Genomic DNA, 13,614 nt, shown 5'->3' with positions numbered 1-13,614 from the left:
TCCAGACCGTGAATGTGTTCACAGGACTGATGCCCTGGTCCCTGACCTCTAGTTGTTGCTCAGTGAATCCTGTGCCAGAACAGGAAATGGGTCCAGAGATGCAGAGAATGTTCTTCAGGAGACAGGGAAGGTTCCGGCCCTCAGGGGGTCAGGGTAAACCTTTGACGTCCGTTGTTTGTATGTAGGGTTCAGGTCACTGGCTAACCATCTACTGGAAGTGTTCTGCAGGTAATGAAGAAGCGTCAACCTCCACTTTCCATCTCAGTCTCAATCCTGGAGTCCCCTGGGACTTACCTCTGTGTCGCCAGCTTCAGGTGGCTGGGACACGAAGGCTGGCTGGTCACACCTAATGGAGACCAAGCCCCACCAGTGCTGTGGGCAGCCAGGTGGGGGAGGGATGGAAGTCACCAGGTACTTTGTACGAAAAAGGTGGTATGTATAGGTTTTTACATTTCACTGTCTGTGGTTCACCCTCTGAACCTCTGTCCCAGTTCAGAGGTTGAAGCCCTAAGAGGCCCACAGGCCGCATGTTGGGAAATGTCAGGCAATTCTCTGTCCCTAAGAGAGCATTTGCTCTCTGGATACCTGCAGAGCAAGCGGCAAGATGCAGCTCACCTTGGTGTCCGGGTGTGAAAGGGACCCTGATGTATCATTTTTGTTTGGCTTCAGTGACAGCTCCTGTGTTTCTTTGCAGCACACAGATCCCACACCCTGCTGTCTAGGAAGCTCTCCATTGCCCTCCCCCCCCCCACCTCTTAATGGCCTGATCAGGCCCCTCTCAACTCCTGGATGGGACCCCATTTAAGCTCACCCCTCCTATAAGCATCGCTCTCATCCCGTTTCTCATGCTTTCATCCCTCTTTCTCCTGCCCCATCTAACCCTATCCTTACCGGTCTTACCTTCTAGAAGCCTTGCTTCACCATACTCATCCCTCTGATCGACTTTCCTGCTTCCTCCTGGTATCGTATTGCAAATCATTCAGACCAGTGGTTTTCGAACTTCGGACCATCTCAGGGTCACCTGGGGTGGGGACAGTTTCTTCTTTTTTAAAATTTTATTTATGTTTGGCTGTGCTGGGTCTTTGCTGCTGCACAAGTTTCTCTCTTAGTTGCAGTGAGCAGGGGCTACTCTCTGGCTGTGGTGCTCGGGCTTCTCATTGCAGTGGCTTCTGTTGTTGCAAAGCATGGGCTCTAGGGCGCCCAGGCTTCAGTGGGCCCAGAAGTTGTAGCTCCCGAGATCTGGAGCACAGGCGCAGTAGTTGTGGTACATGGGCTTAGTTGCTCAGTGACATGTGGGATCTTCCCGGATCAGGGATCAAACCCCTGCCCCCTGTATTGGCAGGCAGATTCTGAAGGCTGGGCTCTTTCATTTTTTAGCAAGCACCCATGGGACACTCATGCTTGATATCAGATAGGAAACTGACTCAGAAGGGTAAGTGAATCCTTAGTCATTTCTGTGAGCAGAGCAGAATACGTCTTTGACTCCTTTGTCATAACCTTCCTTCACCACTCAGTGGGGGACAGGATCTGCTTTCTGGGTGACTCTTGTACCAGGAGAGCCCACCAGGAACAGTCACGTGTCGCTGAATGCCTCCTCCCCGCAGTCAACCAGCAAATGTGTTGGGAGCCTGTTATGAGACTGTAAATAAGGTCTCCAGGGTATCAGGTAACATGACCTTAGGGAAACACGAGAGGTGTGGGGAATGGCAGGTTGCAGCACGTTTCTTGGGTTCTCATGATGGAATGTCGTTGTGGAGGTGGCCGTGGTGTTTGTTTTCATTAAGATGCCCTTCTGAGGACAAGGGAGCCCAGAAATTCTTTTATTCAGAGCTCTTTCCTTCAAATCACTTCAGCATAACTCTGAGTAGTTAGGATCTATCAGGGGTCAACACTGATTTTACCTGTTTACTTGTCTGCCATTTGGATTTGAGACTCTTAAAAAAATTCTCCTACCTGATGATTTAATATTTCCTAATTTTCTGTTTGTTTGAAACCTGTATTGTGAGTGTTGAGTGACTGGCATTCTCTGACCTTCCTGGATCACTACTTGTGTCGGGCCCCCTTCCCTTGGACAGGGGGTCTCCCTTAGTGAGGGGAGAGTTGGGTCCCTGCAGCTCTAAAGAAAGAGTGTCTGCACCTCATGGTGATCTAAGAGACAGATTCTGATCTTACACAGTAAACACCTAGGTGTCTGTCTATCACATCACTGCTTAAGGACCCTTTGTGTGTAGGTGCCCTGACAGATCAAAAGCATCCTTGGTATCACCCTGACCTGGGTCAGCATCTTTCTTTGGTCCCCTGCCCCTCAGGGGAGCTGTGCCCTGGGTGCCCTACACCTGCCTACATTTTGTATCTGTCTGTGCTTTACCTACAGTGTATGTTTTTTTTTAATTGTAGTAATATATATATATATATAATTTAACACGTTTATCTATTTTTAAGAGCACAGTTCAGTGGCATTAAGTACATTTCACATTGTCATATAGACAACACCACCATCCACCTCCAGGGCTTTTTCATTCCCCAACTGGATCCGTTTCATTAAATGCCAGCTCCCCGAGTCTCCTACCCCTAGTTCCTGGTAACCTCTCTACTCTCTGTCTCTATGAATCTGACTCTTCTGCTCACCTCTTCTCTGTGAAATCTTACAAGGTCTGTTCTTTTATGACTATCTTGTTTCATTGAACATAAGGTCTTTGAAGTTCATGTATGACATGTTCATCGCATGTGTCAAAATTCTATTTTTCAAGGCTGAATAATATTCCACTGTATGTATCTTTCAGTGTATATCTTAAGCATGAAGCTCACCTTTATTTTTTCTTCCTCTGAGAAACTGTCGACTATCCTCTCTTTCTTTAAGCTATCTGGATTGTTTTGCCCAAGATTCATTAGCAATAGATTCAAAATCAGCAAGAAATTAAAATGATTAAATTCTCACAACAAATGTAAACACTCCTTGTTTGAACATTTAATATAAAGCATTAGTAAGTCATTTGAGTGATCAAAATAAGCCTTTTCATTATTATTATTATTATTTTTGGCCACACGGTGTGGCATGTGGGATCCCTGCCCAGGGATCGAACCTATGTTTCCTGCATTGGAAGCATGGAGTCATAACCACTGGAAGTCCCATAAAAAATGAATTCTAGAATATAGCAAGACTGACATGTTTCATTCTACCCATCTGATAAAGAAATATCTGTGAGTCATAATATTTCTTATTTTTGAAAGTACTTTTAAGCCTTTTCATCTCTGCCTGCATTGCCTGTTTTAAATTATTTTACATAATCACACAATGCCAGCTTTTATATGCAGACTTTCCCTAAATATTACCACTAACTAAAAATCACCAAGTGTTTCACAATGCCAGATTTTATATGCAGACTTGCCCTAAATATTACCACTAACTAAAAATCACCAAGTGTTTCACAATGCCAGTAAAATGAGGAACCTGGAACGTACAAATAACCAGTACGTGATAAAAGGAAACGAAACAGTTGGGATGGCTTCCCAGATGAAGGGATTGCCCTGTGGATGGGAATTCTGCCCCAAAATTAAGAGTCTGAACACATAAATAAAATCCACCCAAGAAAATGGGAATACCATTTACAGCTGCTGCTAGCATACAAAACACTCCTTTTGTAGGCTGTAAAAATATATCCTGTACTTTGGAGTGTCAGCCCAGCCATCAACTATAGTAGCTTATGGTAGATTTCACTAAAACCATTCCGTGGCACTTTGTAATTTTAGAAATGCACTAATAAGTCACTATAGTGTGTGTCCCAACAGTTGTTAGGCATCATTTCACACTGCCCTGTACTGCCTTGAGTTTCAGCTCATTTTCCTGTCCACCGGGGCTGCCCCCGTTGCTGTTCACACGATAGGGAATTCAAGATGACATCATACAGTGGTGTGCCCGGTATCTGCGTCTCTTTTCAGCACGCAGATGCCCACCTCCCACAGAGTAATTAACACACTCCCTTGTTCAGAGTGCCTCCACATCATTTTCTCACCGAGTCACATCCCTACTTTCTTATTTCCCTCCTGATTTTGTTGTAGGTGTGAATGGCTGTTTTTGCCTTTAGAGATGTATTTTAAGGGGTCAGTCTAGGGTTGAGCGTTTCTCCCAGACCACACCATATCTCTGTCTTCTCACCTGCAGATGGGGATACCAGTAGTAGCATCTCCTGGAGCAGAAATGTTAACTCCACAAGAGTTAATGCCCACAGAGCACTTAGCATCGCACCCACCCCACCGTGCTGTCAGCGAGGGTCCAGGTCTAACTGGCTTCTTCCCATTATCACCCAAGTGTGGTGGGAAATGGCTAGTTGCTGGTTGGGGTATTTGACTCTCTCCCTTTTTGTTGGTTTTGTTTCCATTTCCTCCACCTAAAGGACAGCTGCCCCTTGTCCTGCAGGGATGCATGAATGGCATCAGCCAGAACTGCCCCAGCCGTGATCAGGCCGCACACTCCTGACGGTTTATCAACTTGATCTTTTGTCATCTGATGCCTCATCATTTGACCTTGGCCACATAGAAGGTGGTACTTCTTACCTGGATGCTTGGCGATAATGTCCACAGCTGTACAACAAAATTATCTCCCTGGTTTTTCCCATTGCGCAATGTCCCTGGAGAATCTTTGACTTTTTCTTCCTGTTTCTCCCTACACACACACATTCATGCTCCCCGTCATTGCCTCACATTTTGGGAAAGACAAGATAACTCTAGCAGGAGTCTCAAAGGAGGGAGTGGTCCAGCCATCTCCAACCTTTTTGGCACCAGGGACCAGTTTCACAAAAAACAGTTTTTCCACAGACCTGCTGGGGGTAGGGAGGGGGGAATGATTGGGGGATAATTCAAGTGCGTTACATTTATTGTGCCCTTTATTTCTATTATTATTACATCAGCTCCACCTCAGATCGTCAGGCATCAGATCCTGGAGGCTGGGGAACTCCTTTTCTCAGCCGCCTAGTTAAGAACTGAAGTTGGCCAGGAATGGGACCGAATCTAAGACTGGGGATGAACCACAGCAGTTCCATTGCTTGTCTGCTTTCAGGCTTCATTCATTCATTCAACCACTCATTCATGCATTCGTCTGATATTCACAGGTCCTTGTTTTAAGCTCGGGATGTGCCTAGAAGTGTCCAGGCGTTCTCCCTCAAGTTTTAGCCAGGAGACAATGATGGTTTTCAAGCAAGAAAAGTTTAATTGGCAGAAGAGAAGTCCCAAGGGAGATGGAATTAATAAGGGGCTTTCACGGGTGGATTCAGTGCTGGTGGCGGTAGTAGGGCAGGGAATAGGGGTTTGATCCAGACGTTTCCTCAGTGGTCAGGGCCCACCTGGAGTCAAGTTTGAGAAAGCCTCAAGTATTGCATGTTATTGAGGATGTTGGCGAATCTCTGTGTTAGCTCTCCTATTTCTAGCCAAGAAACGAATAAAGGAGTGGGCAGTTTGACCTTGCTCACAGGCCCGTAGGCAGACTTTCAATCATGATTTGTTCCTGAAACTTTAGGCCAATTCTAAGCCTTGGGATTTCAGAAGGACCTATTACCTTCATCTTTTTTCTTAATGATTTTTAAATTCTTTTTATTTTCTAATTGGAGTACAGTTGCTTTGCAATGTTGTCTCAGCTTCTGCTATACAACGAAGTGAACCGACCACATGTATATGTACATCCCCTCCCACTTGACCCTCCCGCCTGCCCCATCCCACCCCTCTAGGTCATCACAGAGCACCAAGCTGAGCTCCCTGTGCTTTGCAGCAGCTGCCCACTAGCATCTGTTTTACACATAGCAGTGTATATACGTCAAGGATACTCTCATTTTGTCCCACCCTCTCCTTCCCCCATTGTGTGTTCTCTCCATCTGCGTGTCTATTCCTGCCCTGCAAATAGGTTCATCGGTACCATTTTTCTAGATTCCATACTATATGCATAAATATATGATATTTGTTTTTCTTATTACCTTCATCTTTATTTCTACATAATTGTTTTGGTAATTATAGAATGCCTATTGTGGAAACTTTGAAAATGAGGGGGAAATATGGAGAGACTTACCTATGAGTTGGGAGATAATTCATGTTTGGGGCTCTGTATTGCCTTTCTGATAAGGTGTGTGTGTGTGTGTGTGTCTCTAACATATCATGAAAAACTTTCAGATCACCAGTGGAGTTTCAAACATGGTTTTCTTGTAATCTGTTTACCTGTTCTTCTCCATGTCTCTCTGTGTGAGCTGGTTCAAGTTTTGTACGTTTATAAACACAACTGTGGTAAACGTCCTTGTACTTGTTCACTGTAATTTCATTGAGTACATCTCCAGAAGTAGAGTTCCTGCGTCATTGTTTTATACACCCCCCAAAGTTGCTGATAACATCCTTACCTTGTGCTTCTGCCACGAGTTAAGGGCCTGGGAAACGGGGAGGAGGAATCAGAGTAACCAGTTGCTTGCTTTCTCTGTGACACTCACCCCCACCAGGCACACTGACTTCTGTCTTTGCCTTGGGTCTCAGCTATGCCCTAATTGCTCATGTCTGGAGTCAGCCCTGGTCTTGAGGAACGTCTGTGGCACCAAAACCAGACCAGGAAATCATATGAGATAAGCAACCAGCAGCTGACTTGCTCCCCATCTTGGGGTCAGATTGGTCTTTTTGCCAATTAAGGCAACATGGGCCCTCGGGCTGGGAGACACTATGACCTCAATCCAGGATGAGTTTAGGGCAGTGGTCCCTGTCGTTTTGTGCCCAGGCCAACGTGGGAGCTGTCCTGGGAAGAGTAAGAGAAGGTAGATTTCCAGTCTGGCACTGCCACAGCGTAAGCTGTGTGATCCTGAGAGAGTTGTCCAACATTTTGCAAAAAGAAAGGCAGGTGTGGGAGTGTAATTGGTGCAGCCACTATGAAGAACAGTATGGAGACTCCTCAGAAAACTAAAAATAGAGCTACTGTATGATCCTGCCATCCCACTCCTGCACATACACCCAGACAAAACTACAATTCAAAAGGATACATGCACCCCCATGTTCATAACAGCACTATTCACAATAGCCAGGATATGGAAACAACCTAATGTCCACCAACAGATGAATGGATAAAGAAGAGGTTTACAGAGAAGATAGAGGTTTATAGGTAAGAGATGACATATATATACATATGATGGAATATGAACTCAGCCATGAGAAAGAATGAAATAATGCCATTTGCAGCAACATGGCTGGACCTAGAGAAGTCTGAACCGAGTGAAGTAATTCCAAAAAAGAAAGACAAATACCATGTGATATCACTTATAGGTAGAATCTAAACTATGGCAGAAATGAACTTACCTGTGAAACAGACAGACTCACAGACATAAAGAAAGAACAGATTTGTGGTTACCAAGCGGTGGGGAAGAAAGGATTGGGAGTTTGGGGTTAGCAGATGCAAATCATTAGATATAGGATGGATAAACAACAAGGTTCTATATGGAACTATATTCAATATCCTGTAACAAACCATAGTGGAAAAGAATATGAAAGTGAATATATATATATACACATCAGTTCAGTCACTCAGTCGTGTCTGACTCTTTGTGACCCCATGGACTGCAGCATACCAGGCCTCCCTGTTTACCACCAACTCCTGGGGCTTGTTCAAATTCATGTCCGTTGAGTCAGTGATGCTATCCAACCATCTCATCATCTGTCAGGCCCTTCTCCTCCTGCCTTCAATCTTTCCCAGCATCGGGGTCTTTTCCAATGAGTCAGTTCTTCACATCAGGGGGCCAAAGTACTGGACTTTCAGCTTCAGCATCAGTCCTTCCAAAGAATATTCAGGACTGACTTCCTTTAGGATCGTATGGTTTGATCTCCTTGCAGTCCAAGGGACTCTCAAGAGTCTTTTCAACAGCACAGTTCAAAAGCGTCAATTCTTTAGCACTGAGCTTCCTTTATTGTCCAACTCTCATATCCACACTTGACTACTGGAAAAACCATAGCTTTGACTAGATGTACCTTTGTTGGCAAAGTAATGTCTCTGCTTTTTAATATGCTGTCTAGGTTGGCCATAGCTTTTCTTCCAAGGAGCATCTTTTAATTTCATGGCTGCAGTCACCATCTGCAGTGATTTTGGAGCCCAAGAAAATAAAGTGTCTCACTGTTTCCATTGTTTCCCCATCTATTTACCATGTAGCGATTGGACCATGGCTTAGTGATGGGATGCCATGATCTTAGTTTCCTGAGTGTTGAGCTTTAAGCCAACTTTTTCACTCTCCTCTTTTACTTTCATCAAGAGGCTCTCTAGTTCCTCTTCACTTTCTGCCATAAGGGTGGTGTCATCTGTGTATCTGAGGTTATTGATATTTCTCCCAGCAATCTTGATTCTAGTTTGTGCTTCATCCAGCCCAGCATTTTGCATGATGTACTCTGCATATAGGTTAAATAAGCAGGGATACAATATACAGCCTTGACGTACTATTTCCCAATTTGGAACCAGTCTATTGTTCCATGTCTGGTTCTAACTGTTGCTTCTTAACCTGCATACAGATTTCTCAGGAGGTAGGTAAGGTGGTCTGGTATTCCCATCTGTTGAAGAATTTTCCACAATCTGTTGTGATCCACACAGTCAAAGGCTTTGGCATAGTCAATAAGGTAGATGTTTCTCTGGAACTCTCTTGCTTTTTCAGTGATCCAGTGGATGTTGGAAATTTGATCTCTGGTTCCTCTGCCTCTTCTAAATCCAGCTTGAACATCTGGAAGTTCTTGGTTCACGTACTGTTGAAGCCTGGCTTAGAGAATTTTGAGCATTACTTTACTAGCATGTGAGATGAGTACAACTGTGTGGTAGTTTGAGCATTCTTTGGCATTGCCTTTCTTTGGGATTGGAATGAAAACTGACCTTTCCCAGTCCTCTGGCCACTGCTGAGTTTCCCAAATTTGCTGGCGTATTTGCTGGCAACCCTTTAACAGCATCGTCTTTTAGTATTTGAAAGAGCTCAACTGGAATTCCATCACCTCTACTAGCTTTGTTCATAGTGATGCTTCCTAAGGCCCACTTGACTTCATATTCCAGGATGTCTGGCTGTAGATGAGTGATCACACCATCATGATTATCTGGGTCGTAAAGATCTTTTTTGTACAGTTCTTCTATGTATTCTTGCCACCTCTTCTTAATATCTTCTGCTTCTGTTAGGTCCAGATCATTTCTGTCCTTTATCGAGCCCATCTTTGCATGAAATGTTCCCTTGGTATCTCTAATTTTCTTGAAGAGATCTCTAGACTTTCCCATTCTATTATTTTCCTCTATATCTTTGCACTGATCACTGAGGAAGGCTTTCTTATCTCTCCTTGCTATTCTTTGGAACTCTATATTCAAATGGGTATATCTCTCCTTTTCTCCTTTGCCTTTCACTTCTATTTATTAACAGCTATTTATAAGGCCTCCTCAGACAACCATTTTGCCTTTTTACATTTCTTTTCTTTGGGGATGGTCTTGATACCTGCCTCCTATACAATGTCACAAAACTCCGTCGATAGTTCTTCAGGCACTCTATCAGATCTAACCCCTTGAATCTGTTTGTCACTTCCACTGTATAATCATAAGGGATTTAATTTATGTCTAATTATTGGAAAGGAAATGAAAAACAAACATGGCTACTTTCTATTGATATAAAATGTAGATTTCTTTGTAGTCTTGTTTTTCAAATACTTTTTTAAAAAAACATCTTGATGCTCTTCCCACTTCAGCTCTTTTCTGTATTATTTGTTTATCTGGCATGTTGGGTCTTAGTTGCGGCATATGGGATCTTTGTGGCATTGCATGGATCTTTCCTTGTGGTGCGCAGTTTCAGTAGTTGTGACACGTGGGCTAAGTTGCTCCATGGCTTGTGGGATCTTAGTTCTCCGACTGGGGATCAAACCCACATCCCCTGCCTTGCAGGGCAAATTCTTAACCACTGGGCTACCAGGGAAGTCCCCTTCATAGTCTTTTTTTGTTTGTTTCATGTGAATGTGGTATTTAAATAGGAAGTTAAATCGAGTGTGAATGGGGTGGATGGGGTACTTAAATAGTAGGTTAAATTGCATATCCATAGTTTAATAAAGACTTGTGTGTTTTTGTTTTTGTTTTTGTTTTGGCTATGAAGCTCTATTTAAATTTGTTTGCTTTGTTTCATGATTGTTGGGTGAGGCAAGTCATTGTAGGAGGATCCATGACCAACTTAAAGAGGATATCCACATTCTTTATTTTTGGCCACACACTGTGGCTTGTAGGATCTTAGTTCCCTAACCAGGGAGCAAACCCGGGTTTCATGACAATGAAAGCCTAAGTTCTAACCAATGAACGACCAGGGAATTCCCTCCAAATTCTTTTTATTCTGGGAATTCCCTGGCAGTTCAGTCCTTAGGACTCCATGTTCTTATTACAGTAGGCCCTGGTTTGATCCCTGGTGGGGAAATTAAGATCCCAGAAGCCAAGAGGCACAGCTTCCTGTCCCCAGATTCTTTTTATTCTGTACTGGAATTGTATTTTAAGATTTTTAACTAAAATTATCCCATCATAATAATTCAAAAGAAGCATTGAGAGTCCCTTAGGATGAGGATTCTGTAAGAAGAATAGTTTTCAGGAATGTAAATGTTATGTTTTATAAACTAAATTTTTGCAGAGGATTATTTATAAACACAAACTGTATTCCATCCTATCTAATTATTCACTTTGAGAATCAGTTGTTTCTACAATGTCCTCCACTTCCTCTTTTTCCAGCGGTTCCTCCACCTTCTGGTTCCTCATTAGCCATGGCCTAACAGTGAAGTTTCTGCTATAGTTACTCAGAGCAATTGTGTTGTTTTCTGCTGAGTTTTTTTAACCTGCTCTATTTGCTATTTCAACCTGACTTTGAGAGTTGAAGAAATCAGAAGGACAGAGAAAATGATAAATGTCACCACTGCCCCATAGACAGCCCGTGTGCCTTCTGTGGCTGCGCCCTGCTGAATTTGCCATATAAGTCTTCCTTATCAAGTTATGTTTGTAGTTTAGAAATCACTTAAATCAGGCTGGTTTGAAAGCAGGATATAAAATCGATGCAAATCACTTTAGACTGGTATGCGAGCATGCATAGTTGCTCAGTCATGTCTGACTCTTTGCGACCCTATGACTGTAGCCTGCCAGGCTCCTCTGTCCATGGGATTCTCCAGGCAAGAATACTGAAGTGGATTGCCATGTCCTCCTCCAAGGGATCTTCCCAACCTAGGGATCCAACTCACATCTCCCGTGTCTCTTGCACTGGCAGGTGGATTCTTTACCACTGAGCCATCTGGGAAACTCCTTTAAAATGGCATCTCTAGCCTTTAGAAAAAGAGTATTCCATTCTTTCCTATGACCATTCAGCAAACCTTCGTGGGCAGGCCTGCTATACAGCAAATAAATGTTCAGTAGTAAACAGAAGCTTTAATACCTTGGCCACCTGATGCGAAGAAAAGACCCTGATGCTGGGAAGGATTGAGGGCAGGAGGAGAAGGGGGCAACAGAGGATGAGATGGTTAGGATGGCCTTGTTGACTCAATGGACACAAGTTTGAACAAGCTCTGGAAGGGGGTGAAGGACAGGGAAGCCTGGCATGCTGCAGTCTGTGGGGTCACAAAGAGTTGATACGACTGAGTGACTGAACAGCAGCAAGAACAGATAAACAGACAAAGATGAACACTCAGGGGTCACTGCCTCCTAGAAGGGCGAAGGGGAGCAAATCATGATCTCGATCCTACCATCCCGGGGTCCTGCGACTCCATCACTAACCAAGTGTGTACCCAGAGCAAGTTACTTCTCTAGCCCTTTTTTTCCTCTTGTAAAGGAGATGATTTTACCTATCAAATTGTCAGTGTCTATTGCAGATTTTTCTTGGAGTTGCGTTACCTTAATTGACCCCACCAGCTACAGATTGTAGTTAAAAATAAACAGCAGACTCCAGGGTTCTGCATTCTGCCTATAAGGAGCTTAGAAGTTACCAACTTCATCCCAGCAAGTGAAAAACTGAACAGACTGAGAAATCAATCATTCTTCTTGGGTCCACAAAGAGGGGAGGAGTAAACCACCACCCCCAAGACCGTAGACACAGAGAGGCCAATGCAGGGAGATGTGTCTTAAGGGAGCAGAGACAAGCAAAGCAATGGAGCAGAGGTAATCTCTTCAACCAATGGTGTTGGGACAACTGGACAGCCACATGTGGAAAAAAAAAAGAGAATTTAGACACAGACTTTATATACAGCATAAAAATTAATTCAAAATGGATCATGAATATAAATGTGAAACACAAAACTATAAAACTCCCAGAAGATTTCATAGAAAACCTTGATGACCTTAGGTATGTGATGCATTGTTAAATACAGCACCAAAGACACATTCCATGAAATAAATCGTTGACCTGCTCAGTTCAGTTCATTTCAGTTGCTCACTTGTGTCTGACTCTTTGCAACCCCGTGGACCGCAGCACTCCAGGCCTCCCTGACCATCGCCACCTCCTGGAGTTTACTCAAACTTGAGTCCATTGAGTCAGTGATGCCATCCAACCATCTCATCCTCCGTCCTCTTCTCCTCCTGCCTTCAATCTTTCCCAGCATCAGTGTCTTTACCAATGAGTCAGGTCTTCACACTAGGTGGCCAAAGTATTGGAGTTTCAGCTTCAGTATCAGTCCTTCCAATGAATATTTAGGACTGATTTCCTTTAGGATCAACTGGTTGAATCTCCTTGCAGTCCAAGGGACTCTCAAGGGTCTTCTCCAACACTACAGTTCAGAAGCATCAATTCTTCCATGTCTTTATAGTCCAACTTTCACATCCATACATGGGTACTGGAAAAACCATAGCTTTGACTAGACAGACCTTTGTTGGCAAAGTAATGCTTCTAATATGCTCTCTAGGTTGATAATACTTTCGGTCAACTTTAGTTGACATACTAAACTTCATTAAAATGAAGCACTTGGTTCTGTGAAAGACAACATCAAGAGAGCTAGAAAAACCACCCACTGGGATAAGGTATATGCAAAAGACATATCTGATCAAGGACTGTTATCTGAAATATACCAACAACTTTTAAAACTCAACAGAAAACAAACAACTGAATCAAATTTGGGCCGAAGACCTGAACAGACACCTTATTGAGGAAGAGATACAGATGGCCAGTAGGCACATGAAAATATCCTCCCATCATATATCATCAGAGAAATGGAAATTAAAACAAGATGCCACGACCTACCTATCAGAATGGCCAAAATCCAGAGTCCTGATACCACCCAGTGCTGAACTTGCAGTCATTACTGGTGGGAATGAAAAATGGTCCAGCCACTTTGGAAGACAGTTTAGCGGTTTCTTACAAAGCTAATCATACTCTTTACCATATAATCTAGCAATCACATTCTTTGGTGTTTACTCAAAGGAGCTGAAAATGTATAGCCTTCAGAAAAACTTACAATGAATGTTTAGAGCAGCTTTGTTCCTAATTGCCAAGACTTGGAAGCAACCAAGATGTCTTGCAGTAACTGGATGGTTACATAAATTGTGCTATATCCAGACAATAGAATATTATTAGGCACTAAAAATAAATGAGCTATCAAGCCATGAAAAGACATGGAGCATCCATAAATGCATGTATGTGCCAA

This window comes from Capricornis sumatraensis, chromosome 15, assembly GCF_032405125.1.
Source record: "Capricornis sumatraensis isolate serow.1 chromosome 15, serow.2, whole genome shotgun sequence".
Taxonomy (NCBI): Eukaryota; Metazoa; Chordata; class Mammalia; order Artiodactyla; family Bovidae; genus Capricornis; species Capricornis sumatraensis.
Note: the sequence above shows the minus strand (reverse complement) of the source record.